The sequence below is a fragment of the Saimiri boliviensis genome, chromosome 7 (assembly GCF_048565385.1).
Source record: "Saimiri boliviensis isolate mSaiBol1 chromosome 7, mSaiBol1.pri, whole genome shotgun sequence".
Lineage (NCBI taxonomy): Eukaryota > Metazoa > Chordata > Mammalia > Primates > Cebidae > Saimiri > Saimiri boliviensis.
In genome coordinates, this window is record NC_133455.1 from 81267502 (window position 1) to 81288752 (window position 21251).

A 21251-nucleotide genomic window follows, 5' to 3' on the forward strand; every position below is an offset into this window, starting at 1 on the left:
GACCAGGAATGTGCCTTGTGTACCTTGGTATTACCACAGGCATTAAGCATTGCACCTTATAAATAGTGTGTGCCCAGTAGATGCTTGCTGAAAGGATAAATATTAAAAATAGTTTCAATTTCCTACATAAACCTCCAACAATCAGAAAGACTTGGCCCATAAATATACTAGAGATAAAAATTTTGCTTAATACAACAGGCCTGATAATATATCTAAAAGAAACCTTTTAGGTCAGAACGGAGAGCAATGACTTCATTATCCTGAACAAGAGCAAAAATGACTAATTGAATAGAGGACTAGACATAAATAAGCATTTCATCAGGAAAATTAAATAGAAGTTCCTACCTTCATGACAAAAAGCTACTAATAATAAATTCAGGTTTAGTCCCTTGAGTATCTAAAAAATTAGAGCAATGAAGTGATTAAGAAAACTGACTTCAGAGGAAAATTAAGGTGGCTGGTTATTTCTAGTATAGATTGGGGAAGCAATGACTAAGAGCTTTCTTGGTGGAAATTCATAGGATCATTAAAGGAGTAAATGCCAAACAGGAAAGGGAATTATTCATCATGTTTTGGAGGTGATAAATAAAAATAAAGGAAGAAATGAAAGGAAAGTATAAGTTGGTCAAGAGGCAAGATTTAGCTTGTGTATATGTTGAGGAGTAGTGAAACCACTAGTTAGAAAATACTGTGTGCATATGTATTCTACCAGTTATTGACTGATTCAATCATTTTCAGGAAGCAATCTGGCAGTATATAGAAACTGCAAACCACATGTCATTTTACCTCGGCTTAGGTGGGTGGATCACGAGGTCAGGAGATCGAGACCATCCTGGCCAATATGGTGAAACCCTGTCTGTACAGAAAATTCAAAAAATTAGCTGAGCGTAGTGGCACGCACCTATAGTCCCAGCTGCTCAGGAGGCTGAGGCAAAGAAATCCTTGAACCCAGGAGGTGGAGGTTGCAGTGAGCCGAGATCGCACCAATGCACTCCAGCCTGGTGACAGAGTGAGACTCCATCTCAAAAAAAAAAAAAAAGGAAAAGAAATAGTCAAAGATGTGATTAACAGTTTATGCTCAAAGATGTTTATCATATATTTATTTATAACAGCAAAAATTTGGAAAGGTTTTAATGTTTAATGATAGAGGATTGCTTAAATAAGTTACATTGACTATTGTAGAGCCTTTAAATATCATAATTTAAAAGATAGTAAATTCTCATGATATAAAATTTAGCACAAAAATGGGTTACATATACCCTACTTCACAGATTCTAAGAGGTATGGTTTTAATATTTTACATGTCTAAAATCAGAATATTTCTTTTCATTCTATTGCACGTGCAAGTGTATTAAGACTTGCAGGTAGAGTAAGATCAGCTTGAAGGCAAGTTCTAGAAACAATAACAGAACACTCTTTCAAGAAATGCTGTCTTGCCAATACCCTAGCTGAGACAGAAGATGTTGTGTGGAAAACCACAAACATTGAAAAGTCTGAATCATAGAGTGAATCATAAGAATTAAAGTTTGAACTTGAAAAAGTTTTAGTAATACCTAGACAATTAGTTTCACTTATTTTTTATTATGTAAGTAAAGATATTTGATTAAACCTATGTCTAAAGGATTTATTTCAACAACTATAAAATAATAATTCTTAGTAGTTAAGCATTGTGTCATAGTCCTGGCATAATTTTTGTTTCTTTTGTAATAGTGCATAAAGTATTGATGGATGTTAATAAAGATGACCTCCTAGATTAATGAAAAGAAATATGTGTATGTAGCATGAATCAAACTGTTCTAAGAAGGGAAGAGATGTATCAAAATGTGTTCTCTCTGTTAACATTATCTTTGAGTTTTATTCTTCCTTTTTGTACATTGTAATATTTTTCTTAAAAATCAATATTATATTTTAATACAAAAATTTTAGTAAATATTGCTTTTAAAAACAATAGAGAAAAATGCAGACTTGAGATTTTTCTAGACTACTCTAGAATTGGTATATCTATCAGCAATTTTGCAGTAAACAGGCTAAGAAATTGACGTAGAGAAGTTTGAGTTTCATTCTTGCTTCTGTCAATGCAGCCATTTACAAATGATGTGTTTTCTAAAGTTTTCCTTTGCCCACCTGTAAGAAATATGCAATAATGATCACCAGCCTATTTCAAAGTAACAGTGACTGAACATCTGAAATGAAACAAATAGATTATATCATAATTGCAGAAGTAACAGTGACTGAACATCTGAAATGAAACAAATAGATTATATCATAATTGCAGGGTGTCTCAGTAAAGGGCATAAACAAAAGCATTTTGTGAAGACAAATCTATCTCCCCTTTAACTTATCATTAAGTAACACTCAGCTCCACACTAGCTGTGGGGCCAGACCACCTAATCTATTGAAATCCGCAGGAACATCAACCTCAGATCAGTTTGTTTGATGTAACAAAAGATTTTTTTTAATACCCCTTAGGGATTTGTAGCCTTATTTATTTTTACAACCTGCATAGTTCAGTCTTGGCAATGAACATAAAGTCCCTGACACATATGTATTATGCATGTATGAACATTTGTTTATATTGACTTTCTAAAATCTGTTCAATGAGCCTTTTTATTCCATACTTATTATATACGATGTTTCATTAAGATCAATGAAAAGAGTCTCTCCTAGTTTATATTTACATTATTTAAGCACTGCAAGTGATATTTGCTACTGCTTATGTAAATAGAAAATGACTTATGAGATTTATGATATGATTTTCTTTCCTGCACTTGGTGACTGGGTTGCCTCTTGGGTTTTATTTATGTCCTGAATGATAATCAGCTCCTTCTGTCTGCCCACCCACACAGTTGCCTGAGCTTTAGGTGTGGCTGGAAATGACGGTGAGGGGGAAATAACTGCATTCAATTCAAATGATAGTAGCTCGTGCCTTCTATTATAGCGACCATGAGGCAGGTCAGCTTCCAGGAAAGAATACCGACCTGCTTTCTGTAGGTGAACAAGTCTCAGGGCTTGACTCAGAAGGTCCTCTAGCACTGCACTGTGTAGTCAGTCCTGTGGGAAATTCTTAAAGACCTATCCTATGGAAATGCCTATAAATGATTAACAGGTAGACAAAGGAATTAACTCAAAATTGTAAGAAAGAGTAGACTAGATGAGCACCAAGAAATGTGACTGCCTACAGCCACCTTGAAATCTAACAGGAAACAGGCAAAATGGCAAATTAGACTCTTTAATGGTTGTGTGTGAAAATGCTTCCTTCTCATAAAGGAAATGTAACAGATCCAGTCTTGTGCAAAGAGAATATTATAAACAAGTTAAAGAAGCTTTGAGATAGCTTCTCTAAAATCACTAAGTCTTTAAGTAAATTTTACATTGTAATCCAAGTGAAAAAACAAACAAAGCAGAAAAATTAAAAACAGACCAGAAAAGCCTGAACCTGCCCTAAATGAAATGCCTTGAAGGTCTTCTCTCAGAATCACAGTGCATTCTTTTATGCCCCAGATGAAGCAGATTGTATCAAGCAAGCAACATCACTGGACTTTTATTGAAAGCGCAGTCCATATTCTACCAATGAAACTTAGATTACGGTTTCCTATCTGTCTGTAATTTAGTTCTATTTTTAACTCATTTCACAGCTCAATTAATATTCCAGTGTTTTATTCTTCATCATATTCAGAGCAGCCTGAAATAAACTTTACTTTGTAGCTACTTTCAGCCTTTGCCAATCCTTACCCTTCTCAGAACCTTCTTTTTCATCACTGCTGTTAGTTCTTTCTCCCTAGAGACTTCCCTGTTGTCACTTCAAGATACAGACCTTGCCACCTGCCTTCCACCATTCCAAACTGCACCTGTCCTAATTGTAATCTCTGCTTTCTAAATGAAAGTTAAGTAATCTGATAAATGAATGTGTGCTAATGTATTATTGGTCACTATCATGCAAATGAAGGCATGTTATTAATTTTCTATCCTCTTTTCTTTTCTGGGAATTTTTACTGTTTTACTATGACCTTTTAAAAAAATGCCTCATTTCAAAGGGATGGTATTGGCAGTGGGAATTTTTAGATATCATACCTATGGACAGAAGTAGGATAACCATGTGTGTGTGTGTGTGTGTGTGTGTGTGTGTGTGTGTGTGTGTGTCTGTGTGTGTGTGTCTGTGTGTCTGTGTGTGTGATCCCTCAAATCACAACATGGAGGAATGGTGTCACATGAGTAGTAGCTGATGCATTTCACTGTTACATTATGGATGATTCTGCAACAGTTCTGTTCAGAGTTGCTGTAGACTCAGCATTAGGTTAAACTCTAGAAAAATGCCATGTAAAGTGACTTGCATTTTCATGTCTATTATAAAGGTTAAAACATGTGAACTCTTTGTTTAATTGGTATATATTTAAACTTTTCTTGCAGTGGTCAAAGAAAGACTTTTTGGCATTAAACTACTGCTGTGTAGAGCCTAAATGTCTGAAAAATTTATTAAAATAGCACTTTAATTTTGACAGAGTTGAACTGCTGAGAAAATTAATTGATTGTTTCTCACTTGAGCTTTGGAGTAGTCATTAAGGTTTTTATGGTTTATGGAAAATTGAGAATTGAAGTACACTAAAATCAATATGTTATCTGATGTACAGAGAAAATGGCACTTCAGATGAAAGAAAGCATAAACAATTCCTAAGAGCTTTTTCTTTCTTTCTCTTGATTCCACAGGCATATTTACATAAAGCTTCTATATTTACTTGTATTCAAAGTCCTTTATTGGTCATTTTCATTGTGACGCACATTATGGGAACAGAATAATGAACCATTGCATTTTAGAATATTTTCTGTTAATTTCAAAAAAAGTGTTAAAGACATGATATAAAATACCAGAAATAGTCTGGGCATGGTGGCTCACACCTGTAATCCCAGCACTTTGCGAGGCTGAGGTGAACAGATCACTTGAGCCCAGGAGTTCAAGACCAGTCTGGGTAATACATCAAGACCCTGTCTCTATTAAAAAAAAACAAACAACAACAACAAAAAAAAAAACTAAACTAAACGAAAATATACCAGAAATATTCAGACAGGTCTGTGTATTTTGAAACAACCTTTAACAAGAAAGTCATGTTCAGCTAACATGTTAGGGGCAATGAGGAATACTTCAAGGGTTCTATATATTGGGCTTATATGCATTATGGAGAAAATCATCATACCTTCTGCAAATAATGCGCAATGAATTGGATACTGGCTGGTGCTGCCCGCAAGACTTAGGAACCCATTCTGTTATATTGAACAGGAATAACAACAGAAAAAGGAAGGTCTGTAAGAGAAAAGATCATCATGCAATTTATCTTTATTTAGTCTTCTGAATATGTCCTCTCTGACCATGTTCTCTTCTGATTATACACATCAGTAATCCTGGGGGGATTTGACCTTATTCAGATTTTGCAAAGCCTGGTTGGACTGGGATTTTAAGAGTAGTGACTTGTACATTTATCCATTTCTACTATATCTATTCCAGAGAGAAAATGATATTTTCCTTTTGGAATATTTATTGCTGCTTCTAAACTCGTCAGCCTCAGACTGACTCTTTCCTTCCTTGGGTATCTAACATCACTTCTAATTTGCCCAACTTCCTACAAAGTCATATCTATAGTAGTCCATGCAGGCATGGAATACTCTGGGAGACTGGTGAGATTGTGTTAGGGACAAAATACTTGTTAGTATGAGCTTTATCTTAGAAGCACTAAATAAATCATGTAGCCCTATAGGTCACAGATTTACTGGTTAACATTGGATACTTTATAAATCCAGATAGTTGTCTAGTAAGAATTTACTCGGGACCGGGTATCTTTGAGATATTCAAGAAGTTACATAACAAAACAAGAATGTACTCATTGAGTTAGCATTTGATACTTGACAGGTTCAGTATTTACTTGACTACAGTTTTATATTTTATCCAATTAACCATTGTTTTCTCTATTGGGAAATTAATCCTAAAGAAATACACCACAAATAGAGAAACTCTTTAAATCTCTTTTATAACTTATATACTAAACCTCTTTCTTTGCTTTTGCAGCATTATTATCAAAGTCTGAAAAATTTATGAAGTCATTAAGAAATAAGCACCCACTCAAACCAAGGCAAGATGCTGGTTCATCTTATGGTTATCAGCCTGGTTTGCAGCCCTTTGCCTTGTCTTTACACTGCCAACCTGTGAGTGACTAATCCCTGCCTTCTCCTCCCACAGTCAATTTAGCCTATTATATGTTCCCATGATAGACATCTCTGAACATGTTCTAACAACTTGTTCAGAGGAAGGCTTTCAGTTGAAATGGAAGATGACTAGCAATTTTCACTGCTCTAATCATTGTTCATAAGAATATAATTTATTAAGCTATATCTACTAAGCCAAGAGTAAATCTGTCTTGTGCATGATTATGCTACAGCTCTAGATTTATTGAGACACAAAGCAGGAGCAAGGGCCAAACCATTTTCACTATAGCATATATTATTTTTGTTTTCTCTTTCTCTTTTTGTTTTCATATATACACACACACACACACACACACACACACACACATATATATATATATATATGAAATAAGCACCCACTCAAACCAAGGCAGGATGCTGGTTCATCTTATGGTTGTCAGCCTGGTTCGCAAAGCATTTTTTTTTTTTTTGAGACAAGGTCTCTCTCTGTCACCCAGGCTGGGGTATAGTAGCATAATCTCAGCTCACTACAACTTCCATCTCCCAGGCTCAAGGGATCCTCTGAGTAGCTAGGACCACAGGTGCCACCACTCCCAGAAAATTTTTGTATTTTCAGTAGAAACAAGGTTTTGCCATGTTGCCCGGGCTGGTCCTGAACTCCTGAGCTCAAGCTATCTATCCTTCTCAGCCTCCCAAAGTGCTGGGATTACAGGTATAAGCCACTGGGCCTGGCAGGCATATATATTCTTTTTTTTTTTTTTTTTTTTTTTTTGAGACTGAGTCTTGCTCTGCCACCCAGGCTGGAGTGCAGTGGTACAATATCTTGGCTCACTGCAACCTCTGCCTCCTGGGTTCCAACAATTCTCCTGCCTCAGCCTCTCGAGTAGCTGGGATTACAGGCATGTGCCACCACACCTGGCTAACTTTTGTATTTTTAGTAGAGACAGGGTTTCACCATGTTGGTCAAGCTTGTCTCTAACTCAAGACCTCATGATCTGCCCACCTTAGCTGCCCGAAGTGCTGGGATTACAGGCATGAGCCACTGCACCCAGCCGCATATATTCTTTACACTGGGGGAAACTGTTAACTAAAGTACAGATTGGAGCAAGGAGACTTAAGGGTTATTATCGTTTTTCCATGTGATCTGTTTAATAATCCCGGTTATTTGACATAAGTCACACAAACAGTGTTCTTTTCTGAGCAATAATTTTCTACCTGCCTTTAAATTTAATACCTCAAGGTGTTAATCCACTGTGTTATTGTTCTTTATTCTATTTTGTAATAAAATACACTTTCTATGATGATTGCACTTCTCTCTCCTGGAATTAGTATATAACATGTTACCGTATTAGCATCAACCATGACATAGTCAGAGATGGGGTCACTGTATTGTAACCAACTAATAACCAGCTCAGCAGTTAAAAACTGCCAGACCAGAAAGACAGTGGAAATCAGATAGAGTTGTTTTCAGAAGATGTACAAGGAGGGAATGGGAGGATGCCTGAACAGGCAGCAAGAAGACACTGCCCAACCAGCAAATGGGGAGCCAGCTAATACTAAAGGGGCCTCTAGAGGTGAACCCCATCTCGCACAATTCTCTGACGCTGCTGTTGCCCAACTAAATCTTTATACAAAATATTCATGTCTGCAGTGAAAAGGACAAAAATTACCAGCCACCACATTACAGCTCTTTCTTTTTCTTTTTCATAGCTCTATTTGCAACTTTGGAATTGAATTTGATTCTGACAAGGACATTAGTAGACTGCCTGACTTCTTCATCTAATAAAAATCATTGCTATTTACTGGGACCTGGATAATTCTGAAAATCACTAACCTGATCTTTCTTGGTACACTCTGATATCACTGATAAGAAGACTTTCTTTTCCTTGAAATTGTAGACAGTAACAAAGACAGAAAACACTCCAGCCCTCATGGGTGAGCAAATAAAGTCAAGGGATCAAGGATAACCTCTCTTCTTTACCACACAAAATCCTTTCCTGCAACACATCACCTCTGTTTCAATAGGAAAAGTCAGGCATTTCCTCTGCCTCTCTTCCTTCCACATCCCTCAAGCCATACTTAGCTATACAGTGATATTCACTATCCATTTGGAAGTCATTGTGACAACAGCATAAACAACAACAACAAATGTTTTTTGTCATCTAGGAACTGCCTTGACTTCTATCATACTACTTCTAAGGTGAAGAGGGAAAGGAGATAATGGAACTGGATGCCAACACAGGCTTACTACTATGGCAACATTTTCCTCTTTCCAAAATGAATGCTAGAATTGCCTGACCGCCTGGGAGTTATTTGTTTCATGGTTCAAAAGTTTGTTTACTGAGCTTTTGTTCTGATAATGATCTGAAAGTGAGTTTTGCTTTGGAATCAATGGCAAGTCTAACTTGAATGTTTTTATTATTGGAACTATGCTGCAAGAGGTCAAAAATGACCACATCACTGGTTCATGGAGAAGCACAGGGATACTCTCTTTAGAAGGTTAACCTTATCTCCAGTTTAAATTAACCTTTTAGGAACACACACACACATACACCCTTTACCCTACCTTTGTCTATTCTGTTTCACTCCACCCAAGTAGAGGGGAGGGTAATTTAAAACCATTAATAATTCTTTTCTAAATCAGGTCAGTCAATTTTTCCATGTCTTTTTGCTTTGACAAAGAATGTAACAGTCTTTCCAAAGAGTAAACAATTTCCGGTGAATGCTAGCTCCTTTGGTTAGGATAGTTTAGGGAGGTGGATGTTGGTTACTGAGTAACTTGGTCTTCAAAAGCGTGACTACAATAATAAGACATGTTTTCAAGCTTAGCTGATGAAATTTCTGTAATTATTTTTGTAGTGAGATCTTCTATTGATACTTCATATCTTTAAGATATTTCATATGCAAATAGGTCATATTTATTTAGATGTGATAATGACTTCAAAATTATTGGCTATTGATGTGCACCATTCCCATGAAATATTAAGATATATTATTACTATTTCTGCTAAAATAAAAACAATGCTGCATTCAGAATTTGTATCTTACCAGTGTTTGAATAAACATTTTATATTATTATTGGTTTAGGGTTCTGACATACAATGTAAGGACGTAGCATCTGGTTCATTTAAACCCATAAGTGTCTATACAGTATATTATATTTTAAAGTTATTGTAGGGGAGAAGAGGATATTAAATCCAAATTTTGTAAAGAAACTGTGGAATTCTTTGTTTATGTTCTCAAAATAATACCTCATTAGATGACACTCAGTCAGGCATGGTGGCTCATGCCTGCAATTCCAGCACTTTGAGAAGCCGAAGAGGAAAAATCACTTGAGGCCAGACTTTCAACACCAGCCTGGGCAACACAGAGAAACCGTCTCCACAAAAAAATTTAAAAATTAGCTGGGCATGGTGTTGTACCCAGGTAGTCCCAGCTACTTGAGAGGCTGAGGTGGAAGGATAGCTTGAGTCCAAAAAGTCAAAGCTGTAGTGATCATGCCACTGCACTCCAGCCTGGGCAACAGAGTGAGATGCCTTCTCAAAACAAACAAACAAAAAAAGTTGACACTTTAATGATTATTCTGGTGTCATCTAGGGAAGAACACATATACAACACAAAATTTAAGTAGGTGATATTTCCCTAAGAGATATTCCCTAAAATAGTCATCCCATATACATTCTTTTGACTAATGTGTTATGCTTTAATGTTTATTTTCATATTTATATATGTATTTATTGATATTCATCTAGCCTTTCCTTAGAGAACATACACATATCTAGAAAGGAACATTGGTGAGGAGTAAGCTCCAATATCATGCATGAACTTGCCCTAAAATACTCGGTCTTTCTGATGAGGATTACCTTAAGAAAGTGAAAATACTTTCAAAAGCAGTATTTTTAACTGTTAAATGTGACTTTTAGGGGAAAATTTTGAAAAAGGTGCTTTCTTTAGCAGCTGAAAGTAGAAAACACAGGCTGAAATCAAGACTATGACCATTTGTTGTAATGCATGCCACACAGGATCATAGCATTTTAAGTGGAAATACACTATGTCTGGCAATCCTTCTGTTTTTTAGAGGTCTTTATATTACTTTTAAAATAAAAGAAAGAATAATAGAAGCTCCCAAATTAGCAGTTTTTAAAAACATGAAATTTCTCTCTTCTACTTAAGGAAAAATGAAGCTATGTTTAATAAAGAAAAATATCAAAGAAATATGATCTTACCCAAATTCACATTTGAGTTTCTATCTCAGTTAAAAAATACTTCTGTATTCATGCTAAATCCTGGTCTCAGTGTTAATATTTTACATTTTACCAATTCTAAAAATGGAAATAGTATAAGCAATCTCTAATTTCAAAAAATATGAACCTGCCCCTTGCAAGGAAAATTTGTAATGGTTGTGAGTTTGTTTTTCTTGTTACATTTTATTGTTAAATCTCTTTCACTAAGCCAGTATTTCTTTTATGCCCTGGAGGCAAAAGAACTTGGCATTCTGTTAAATTTGTTCATCTAAATGTCAACTTTTTAAAAATGGAATGAGGTTTTGTCTTAATATTTTCACTTAAGACTACAACTATATGACCTTTAAGATCCTCTCTTAATTTATAATCTCTGATGATTTTATTATACCTTCCCTTAAAATTAATGATAAAATATTACAATCATTACAATAAATATTTACAATCATTCTATTTATGTATGTATGTATTTATTTTTATTGTACTTTAGGTTCTGGGGTACATGTGCAGATCATGCAGGATTGTTGCATAGGTACATACACGGCAATGTGGTTTGCTGCCTCCATCCCCCCATCACCTACATCTGGCATTTCTCCCCATGTTATCCCTCCCCGACCTCCCCTCCAGCACCCCCATTGCTGCTGTCCCTACCTTGGCCCTCACCAACAGACCCCAGTGTGTGATGCTCCCCTCCCTGTGTCCATGTATTCTCACAATCATTCTTAAGTAATATACATTGTTATATTAGCCTAAGACAGAACACAGAAATATTTACATCAACTATGGCTTTTTGTTAGTGTAGTACAGATATCAGACAGTCTCCAAAGAAGTTTTCTAGTGTCATTGAGTTACTGCCTGAGAAAAAGGAAACATTGAAAGATTCTCCAGAGATTACATTCTTGAACCCAAGACGTTTCCTCCGCCTCCTTCCCCATCTTTGTGTTGTCCCAGCTCTTCTGTAAGTATCTCTGAAGCGTAATACATGCCCAGTAGCACTATCTTTGTGTTTATACTAATGCAGTTTGCCAATGTTTAGATGCATAGCAGTTTTTGCTTAAATTAGGTTGTTGTTTAATTTTACTCCTTACTCTGATTCAAAAGCTATCTCTCAAGGTTCCCTGCTGTATTTGCTGGCTCATATTTCTCCCTTTGATCCTGAGCTCATTCCATCTTCCTCACCAGTTTTTAGTAATACCTGTTTAGTTCCAACTAAAAGTACTCTTACTGCAGTTGCCCAGTGCTGGCTCAGTGGTCTTGTATTCTTTTCAGTCTGCCCATTACTCACCGGGTCTCCTTTCTTCCTGGACAGCTCTAAATAGTCCCTTTTGCTCTGTTTCAATGTTTAACTTTTTACTTATTTTATAGAGGCAGGGTCTTGCTTTGTCACCTAAGCTGGAGTGCAATGGTACAATCCTAGCTCACTGCAGCCTGCAACTCCTGAGCTCAAGTGATCCTCCCATGTTGGCCTCCCAAAGTGCTGGGATTACAGGCATGAGCCACTGCACTGGCCTTCCACTGTTTGTATTTGCATATTCACACCTACGATTTAAAAAATGTTATCTATACAGAAATATTAACATTCAGTACGATAAAAGGAATTAAATATGTTTTAAAATACATGTGTTCATAATGATACTTAAAAGTGCTCACTAGTCACCTTTTGGAAATTGGTAACAAAAAAGAAGGGTAAGGGAAGATAGAATCAAGCATTTATCATACTTTTCCCATAAGAACCATATCTCAGTATCACCAGATAGTTGATAAGGGAAGGTTTGTGGTTTGTTTTTGTTTTAATGAGTTGCAGCTGATAAATGCAGAAGGGATAATATAATTTACATGTAACCATTTTGCAATCCCTAATGAAATAAAGAATTTGGGCAATGACCCTCAATGGGTTCTAAAGCACTAGATAAAAAACTTAATGAGGAATTATATAAAGAATGGATCAAGCTGACAATACCAGAACACACTGATCAAATTTAACATTACAAGTAGGGAAACAATCATACACTCTATGCCTCATCATATAACGCAAAAGAAAATATGCAACATAAACTATTAAATATTTTTATTAAAAATTGGCTACACAGGAGGCTGAGGCAGGATTGCTTGAGGTCAGGAGGAGTTAAAAGCTGCAGTGAGTTATAAATGATCACACCTGTAAATAGCCACCATACGGCCTAGGAAACAGAGTTTCTTAAAAAGAAAAAAAGAAAAAGAGGATTCAAGGAGATTCTTATCAAGCTCTCTATCAATTTTACAGAAAATACAGGTGACAGGATATCACAGGAAGGCAATCAGAAAAATTTTACGGGACAAATTACCTACTTTTTCAACAAATTACAATTAAAAAAAGAAGGAAAAGGTACAAATATATCAAGGGACTTCAGTGACATATTAATGTGTCATGTATGCCTTTTGGTTTCTGATTTGGACAAAGAAATTGTTAAAAACAATGATCTCTTGGGAAACAGAAAAACCTGAAGACTGAGTATTTGATAATATTTGATAATCTTGAATCATTATTAATATGGGTGTGTGATAATGGCATTGTGGTTTTTTTAAAGAAAGAATCCTTATATTTAAATATATATATATATAATATTCATGAGTAAAGTAATGTAAACTCTGGAATTTGTATAAAAATAATCCAGGACATAGGAGAAGTGAATGGGGTATGGATGAAAGAGGACTGGCCATGAAAGAAGACAATTTTAAATTGTCGAAGCTGGTGATGGCTACATGATGCTTCATGATACTATTCTATCCACTTTTGTATATGTTTAAAATTTTTCATAATAAAATGTTTTAAAGGATTTAGAAACTAACATATTTCTCTGAAGATGTAATAGGAACTCTACTGTCAAGAGAGAAGCTGATTCCAGAAATCATAACCTGAGAAATGGAATCTATTCTACAGGATTATAGTGATACTCTCAGTCTACCCTCTTTTCTCCTTTTCTCCCCAGATGTTCAGAAAATCTGGTACTGCCTGTTAAAATGTAGACATTGAGTGACGACAGGGTGGGAAGAAAGGTGTTTCCTAGGAGGATGGTGAGTTTATCTATTTGTTTTGGAGAATCCCCACTTTGTATCACCACTCTAGAGAGAAAAGTGATGATCCACACAGCTGAGTTCAAGTCCCTTTTAATGCCCAGTGCAGCTAGCAAGTGCCCTAGGGCCACCTATGAAATGACTTTGGAGCCACAGCCATGTCACAGGCTGGTAGTTTCTTGCTGGATTGGAGTAAGCTACTGCTATAGGAGCAAGGTAAGAGGAAACTAAGAATAATCTGCAGGCTGAATCAGGAAGTTCAAGACATGGCAAGTACAGTTCTAATCTTGACCAAAAATGAAAATGAAGTAGGTTGGTAGTAGGATGCTACCAGGAAGACTTCTTAGGCCCATCAGGCCTAGGAGAAGAGGGTCAGGGCCATCTGATAACCAGCCTTGGTTGTAGAAGAGGGTTCAGCTCTAAGATAGAATTGGAGTGTACATCAGGAGTCAGAAACACACACTTCAGATAAAGGTAGTGATTTAGTGGAGAGGCTGTGATCCATAGATGATATGGTCTCCTAGAAGTCTGATGTCACATGCAACCACACCATTCCTGGCAGTAAATACCACTCAGTAATGGTGGCGATGGAATCTGTATGCTGCTCAGTGTTGAAGACCTGTTGCTTTTCCATTGCACACTCGGCCTTCCCGCTCATTGAGCTGACGGGGCAAATGGGAGAGCCCTTGAGCAAGCAGCTCTGCTCTCCCTACTTGGTGGTGTTCTCATCTTGGCATCCCTCCCAACCCCTGTTAAATGCTAATCCTTTGCTTAGGCAGCAGCAGAAGAGAGCCAACATGACACAGAAGGAGGAAGAGGGAAGGGCCAGTGGGAAAGTCTTCTACTCCGGAGGCAAACTCACCTGGCTTAAATCCTGGTTTTATTTCTTCCCAACTTGCTAGCTTTTGGCAAATTTCCTGTTTTTGGAGGGTTTGTTTCATTGTCTATAAAATAAGCAGAGAATAATCTACTTTGAATTATGGTTGGAAAAGTAAATGTAAAAGGGGCTATGAAACATAATATTAAAGTAAACAGGAACACCACCTCCTTTATAAACTTGTTTTGGCCACTTGGGGTCCTAGGAAAAAATAGAAACAAGGGTCTAGGGGACAGCAGAATCTTAGGAGGTTTTAATAGTATATGGCATTCCCAGATGCTCAACCTGTCTAAACTTGACTGAGAAAGAGTGGTTTTCATGAAAACCTTATGAGTCAAAATATTACAATACATTGCCCAGTCTCTTTGCAGGAGTAGCCCCATCCCATCATCACAGAAGGAAGGGAGCTGGAAGGGAGTTTCCTGCTGATGCTATCTTGTCCGAAGGACTTATTTGTTTTTCTGTTCCATGATTTTCAACCTTAACAATAGATTGGACTTCAGATTTCCAAGAAGCAAGCTGCCTGAATGACACATGCCAAAACAGTTGATCCCTTTGGGCTAGGGCAAGGATGTCAATCTAAAATGATTAGCTGAAGCATTACATCTGGGTAAGTCTAAGATGTTTTTTCAAAGAGATCAAAAATTACAGAGGTTTAGAGGATAGGGTAATGTGTAAGAAGTTTAATTTCTCTCATACATTGTGATCCATAAGTGAACAGTACAGGTTCAGGGATGGCTCCGTTCTGTGTGAGCCGCAGTACGTGGAGATAACAGCAGATAATAGGGAAAGGCAACAGGTTGTAAAATCTTTTGCTTATCTATCATAAAGCTCTTTATGCTTTTTTTTTTTTTTTTTTTTTTTTTTTTTTTTGAGATGGAGTTTCACTCTTGTTACCCAGGCTGAAGTGTAATGGTGCGATCTTGGCTCACCGCAACCTCCACCTCCTGGGTTCAAGCAATTCTCCTGCCTCAGCCTCCCGAGTGGCTGGGATTACAGGTGTGCGCCACCATGCCCAGCTAATTTTTGTATTTTTAGTAGAGACGGGGTTTCACCATGTTGACCAGGATGGTCTCGATCTCTTGACCTCGTGATCCACCCGCCTCGGCCTCCCAAAGTGCTGGGATTACAGGCGTGAGCCACCGCGCCCAGCCTTCTTTATGCTTTTTAATATGATTTCTCAATATACAGACATTGCTCACTAAATGTTAACATTTTTCCTCTTTTAATTACATTCTATGTAAAGTATATTGAAGATGGCCAATTGCTGGTGATTTTATGAAACAGCTGAAGAAAATTAAATGTGCCAATAATGCATTACACTTTGCCACTGTAAAAAAAAAAAAAAAAAAAAGCCTTACTTTTCTCTAGAATAGTCTCTAGACTTATTATTGGCTTTAATTCATGGGTTTTTATACTTTATATTTATACTTTATACTTACATTTGTGAGATCTAAAATCAAAACGATTCAACTCATGGAGATAGAGAATACAAGGATAGTTACCAGAGGATGGGAAGGGTAGTGGGGGGTTGGGGGAAGTGGGGATGGCTAATGGGTACTAAAAAATAGAAAGAATAAATAAGACTTAGTATTGAATAGCACAACAGGGTAACTATAGTCAATAATAATTTAATTGTACATTTAAAAATAACTAAAAGAATATAAAAAATTGTAGCACAAAGGATAAATGCTTGAGGGGATGGATACCCTATTTTCCATAATGCAATTATTACACATTGCATGTCTGTACCAAAATATCTCATGTACCGCATACATAAACATACTATGTACACATAAATATTGTTTTAAATATTTGAAATAACAAGTCTCTAGAAGATTGCTATGATTTTGTTGACTTTCAAGTTAAGTTGCTAAAAATACTTACCTTGTATTTGTTTTGTTTATTTTATTGGAGACGGAATTTCACTCTTGTAGTCCAGGATGGATGGAGTGCAATGGTGCGATCTGGGCTCACCGCAACCTCTGCCTCCCAGGTTCAAGCGATTCTCCTGCCCCAGCCTCCTGAGTAACTGGGATTACAGGTGTACATTACCATGTCCCACTAATTTTTTTCTTTTTTTTTCAGTAGAGACAGGGTTTTACCATGTTGGCCAGGCTGGTCTCAAACTCTTGACCTCAAGTGAGGAGGAGTTGGCCTCCCAAAGCGTTGAGATCACAGGCATGAGCCACTATGCCCAGTGTGTTGTTTTAATTTATAAATACTTGTGTGTTATCAAAAAACCATATTAGACCCTCCTCTAACATTAATCTTCCAAAGCCATTCTTTGGTTCAAATAATTAAAACTTCTCTTTTTCCTGGGCTTATGGGATTTATCTGAGATCTACTGAATAATTTTTATTATGATTATATTGGATGGGTTTACACTATTCTTCCTTAGTGATAAAACCTTATGGAACATATTTTTTCACTAATTGCATGATCCCCAAATAGCCCAATGAATAAAGAAACATTAGTTGGCCAGGTACAGTGGCTCACACCTGTAATTCCAACACTTTGCGAGGCCGAGACAGGTGGATCTCCTGAGGTCAGGAGTTCTAGACTAGCTTGGCCAACACAGTGAAACCCTAGCTCTACTAAAAATACAAAAATTAGCTGGGAGTGATGGCAGACACCTGTAATCCAAGCTACTTGGGAGGGGGAGGCAGAGGTTGCAGTGAGCTGAGATCATGCCATTGCACTCCAGCCTGGGCAACAAGAGCGGAACTTGTCGCAAAAAAAAGAAAAGAAAAGAAAAGAGAGAGAGAGAGAGAAAGAAAGAAAGAAAAAAAGAAAGAAAGAAAGAAAAAAGAAAGAAAGAGAAATAAAGAAAAGGAAAGAAAAAGAAAGATGGGAAAGGGAAGAGGAGGGGAGGGGAGGGAAGGGGAGAGGATTAGTTATCTGGACATTTTGTTTTTCAACACAAAATACCAGGTAAAGGATTTCATCTGGAAAACTAAAATTCTGCCCACCTCTTGCCTCATAGGTGATGCCTTGTACACAGAGCTTTGGAAGGTAGATGGAATGAAATGTCAGACTAGTTTCCCCGAATTTTGGTCAATGTCCCAAGATTGAAAGGAGTTGTTCTTAGAGCTGTAGGATTGGATACCTGAAATTACTACTCCTTTAAAAGTTGCAGGAGGCTTTGGGACTGTGAAATGATAAAACGTCAACGTGCAGGAAATTAAAGGTTTCAAATCTTGAGCTTGACCTTGGAAAAGATTGATTCCTGAGCAACTACAGGAGGGGAAATCATAGCCACAGCGGACTCCGGCGAAGACGGTCACCTGAACACAAAACCCAAGAGCTCCCTAAACAGCAGAATGCTGGAATAAGGAAGAAGCAGGACAAATAGGTCTTAAATCCAGCACTACTGAATCCTACTCACTTAAATTCTCTAAAAGCCATTGAGCCAATATAATATAGTGATTTAGCATCTGGACTCTGGAATCAGACAATCCAGACTTCTAGTGTCGGTTCTATCGTTTACCACTGTGTGAATTCAGGAACCTCAATCTCTCTAAGCCTTATCTGTAAAATGGGCTAGTAGTAGAAACGAGCTGTCAGGATTGTTGTGAAGAGTCAATGAGTGAATATATGTACACTTGGCCCAATGGTAACTGCTTAGTTATGGAGCCCCTATTATTATTTCCATGAGCTGCTGTGAGAACACCTGAGATAAAAGATGTGAACATGCTGTAAAGACCACAAATGGTCACACAAATTCAAGATGTTGCAATTTTGTTTAGTTTTCCAGTAGACCTACCTTGGCAGCTCACCAAAGATCTGGATGAAATCTTAAACTATATTGGGAAGGAGAATGCCTCTGTAATCCTGGTAGTAACTGAAACTTGCGTCTCCAAAAGTTATTTCTTCTTTGTATGTGTCTGGTGAGGTAAAGGCCTAACGTTGCTGGCAGCCATGCCCCTAGCCTGAATAATTGCCAATTATTTTAATAAAGCACAAATCCATTCCTTGCCCTTACAAGTGAGAAATGCTGGAAAGGAGACAGGAGTAAGAGTCATATTCCTTACTTTTTCCTTATTCTACCTTAGACTCTACCCCTTTTGGTTCGTTGATTAGCTACAATTTAAGTCATTCCAGGCCGAGCGCGGTGGCTCAAGCCTGTAATCTCAGCACTTTGGGAGGCCGAGGTGGGCAGATCATGAGGTCAAGAGATCGAGACCATCCTGGCCAACATGGTGAAACCCTGTCTCTACTAAAAATACAAAAAAAAAAAAAAAAAAAAAAATTAGCTGGGTGTGGTGGCGTGCACCTGTAGTCCCAGCTACCTGGGAAGCTGAGGCAGGAGAATTGCTTGAACCCAGGAGGTGGAGGTTACAGTGAGCCAAGATTGCACCACTGCACTCCAGCCTAGCACCTGGCAACAGAGCAAGACTCTGTCTCAAAACAAACAAACAAACAAACAAACAAACAAACAAACAAAAAACACGTCATTTCATAGGTTTTGTGATGCGTGTACTTATATGATACTGTCCTAGTCAGGAGTTACAAAGACCAGCTTTCTGCCGGTGCAGAGATTGAACCTAGTATATGGGTAATTGGACCATAACTTGGGTGGTTTAACTTGAAATAAAGTGAATTCTTCTACTTGAGAAATATTCTTGGAAGGAAAAAAACCCCAAACATTCTACTCACTGTGGAAGTGTAGAACAGAGTAAAAGAAGAGGCTTATAATTTGGGAGATGTTTTGAGTTTCTTCATGAAAGATGTTATCAGAATCCAAGAATTTTTGCTACTCAATAGAAATCCTATCAGAAGGCCAGCTTTTCTCCAGGGCCTGGTGGCATCAACTGACTTAGAGTTCAGAGAAAAAAGCATTAGAAACAAGTTTTCTGGATGAAATGACACATGGAGTTATACAGAGTTAGCAAAATACACGATATTTTGAAAAGTACTCCTCAAGCCAAGCTCTAGCTTAAGAGAAGAAACCAACAATGAGGAAGATGCTATGGAGGAACTTCTGAGGAGTTGTGAGAATACTTTCCTTTTCTCTTAACATGGATGACCTCGTATGTACATACTATTGTTGACTTCAGTAAACATTTATCAAGTGACTACTCAGTCAAAAAAATAAAGGTACTCTTCTATCCGTATCCCTACAAAACACGCATCCTCTTGTAGTCTCTGGGGAAATCTCAGCAGACGGGCATTTTGCTCAACTTAATACGCAGAGAAAATCTGAAGCTGTCCTCATGTACTTTCTTGACACAAGAAAGGCACTGTCTAGCAGCATACATCCCTTTTGGCCTGATGACTAAATCATAGCAAAAATGGCCCCTATTCTCTACACTACCTTCTCCTGCAATCCTCTAAAGGTGAAGAGATAATGGATAGGGAAATGCTGGGCCATGTGTAGGAACAGATCTTTATTCTGTTTTTTATCATCCCTCAACTCCCCAGCACTGTGTCACAGGTGAAGATGAGTAGGTGGACAAAAATCTGTTGATTGGAACATATTTGTACCTGTTTGCAAAGCATTAAGAAAAGTACGTTTTGATAATGAATTGCAATGATTAGCGGCAAGCGTTACACTCATTGTTAATGTTACCTCTATTCCAGGCAGAGGTCAACATTGCCTCATGAATGAGTGACTCAGCATTACAAAATAGCGAGGTGTCTCCTCTGCAATTAAATTTAGCCTTCTCTGAAGGCCAAATCCTCAGCAGGAAAGCAAGGTTGGAGAGTAATTTGGCAGGATATCGTCGCGATTACCATTATTTCGTAATCCTTGTGATGGAAACTGCTAATCATTGACCAAAATCTTCTCACTTTTTCTTCTGGGCATATGCCACATGATACCCTAAAATTGCATTTTCCTAACTCATTTGAGATGAGGTACAGTCACGGTACTATATTCTCAAAAATGGAATGTGAGTGCAGTACAACTCCTGGATCCTTTGCTTAAAATGAAACTGATGCTCCGAACCTGGTTTCTCTTACACCCTTGATATATCCAGGATTCATTTTTGACCACACAGATAAGGACAGGGCTCCTCCTCAGGGGTTGCCAGGGAAACAAAATGAGAGAAACAAGAGTGCTTGAATGTCCATGTAAATTCAAGCCACCCCTGAACCTGCTGTGTTCACTTAAGGACTGTAATTCAGGAGGGAAATATATTTCTCATGCATTAGATTATTCTCTAATTCTCTCTATTTTTGGATCTCTTTGGAAAAGCATCTTTGACTTTACCCTGATGCAATATATTTTTATGTAATACAGTCATGCACTGAAAAACAACTTTTCCTTCAGTGACAGATAACATAAACTATGATAGTCCTGTAAGATTGTAATGGAGCTGAAAAACTCCTATTGCTTAGTGACATTGTAGCCATCATAACATTGCAGTGCAACATATTGCTCATGGGTTTGTGGTGATGGTGAGGCTTTGTAAACAACCCTACTGTGCTGCCACTCATATAAAGGCATAACGCAGGTGGCTCACGCCTGTAACCCCAGCACTTTGGGAGGCCAAGGAGGGCAAATCACAATGTCAGGAGTTCGAGACCAGCCAGGCCAACATGGAGAAATCCTGTCTCTACTAAAAAATACAAAAAATTAGCCAGATGCGGTAGCATGTGTCTGTAATCCCAGCTACTGGGGAGGCTGAGGCAGGAGAATTGCTTGAACCTGGGAGGTAGAAGTTGCAGTGTGCTGAGACGGCACCATTGCACCCCAGCCTGGGCAAGAGACTGGGACTTCATCTCAAAAAAAAAAAAGGTGTAACTCATAAAATTATGTACAGTGTATAATATTTGATAATAAACGAATGTTACTGGCTTATGTATTTACTATACTTTTTATTGTTATTTTAGAGTGTACTCCTTCTACTTGCATAAAAAAGTTAACTGTAAAACAGCCTCAG

The 21251-nt window shown here is 37.6% G+C and overlaps 1 long non-coding RNA gene across 1 annotated transcript; it reads right to left on the bottom strand.

The window, feature by feature from the left end:
* Positions 1-1275: 1275 nt before the first annotated feature.
* Positions 1276-19202, bottom strand: LOC141585003 (uncharacterized). Its single transcript, XR_012518285.1, has 4 exons — positions 19024-19202; positions 17344-17457; positions 14350-14431; positions 1276-1393 (listed from the first exon to the last, which is right to left on the bottom strand). It is a non-coding gene; the product is annotated as an uncharacterized LOC141585003 (long non-coding RNA).
* Between the last annotated feature and the right edge of the window lie 2049 nt (positions 19203-21251).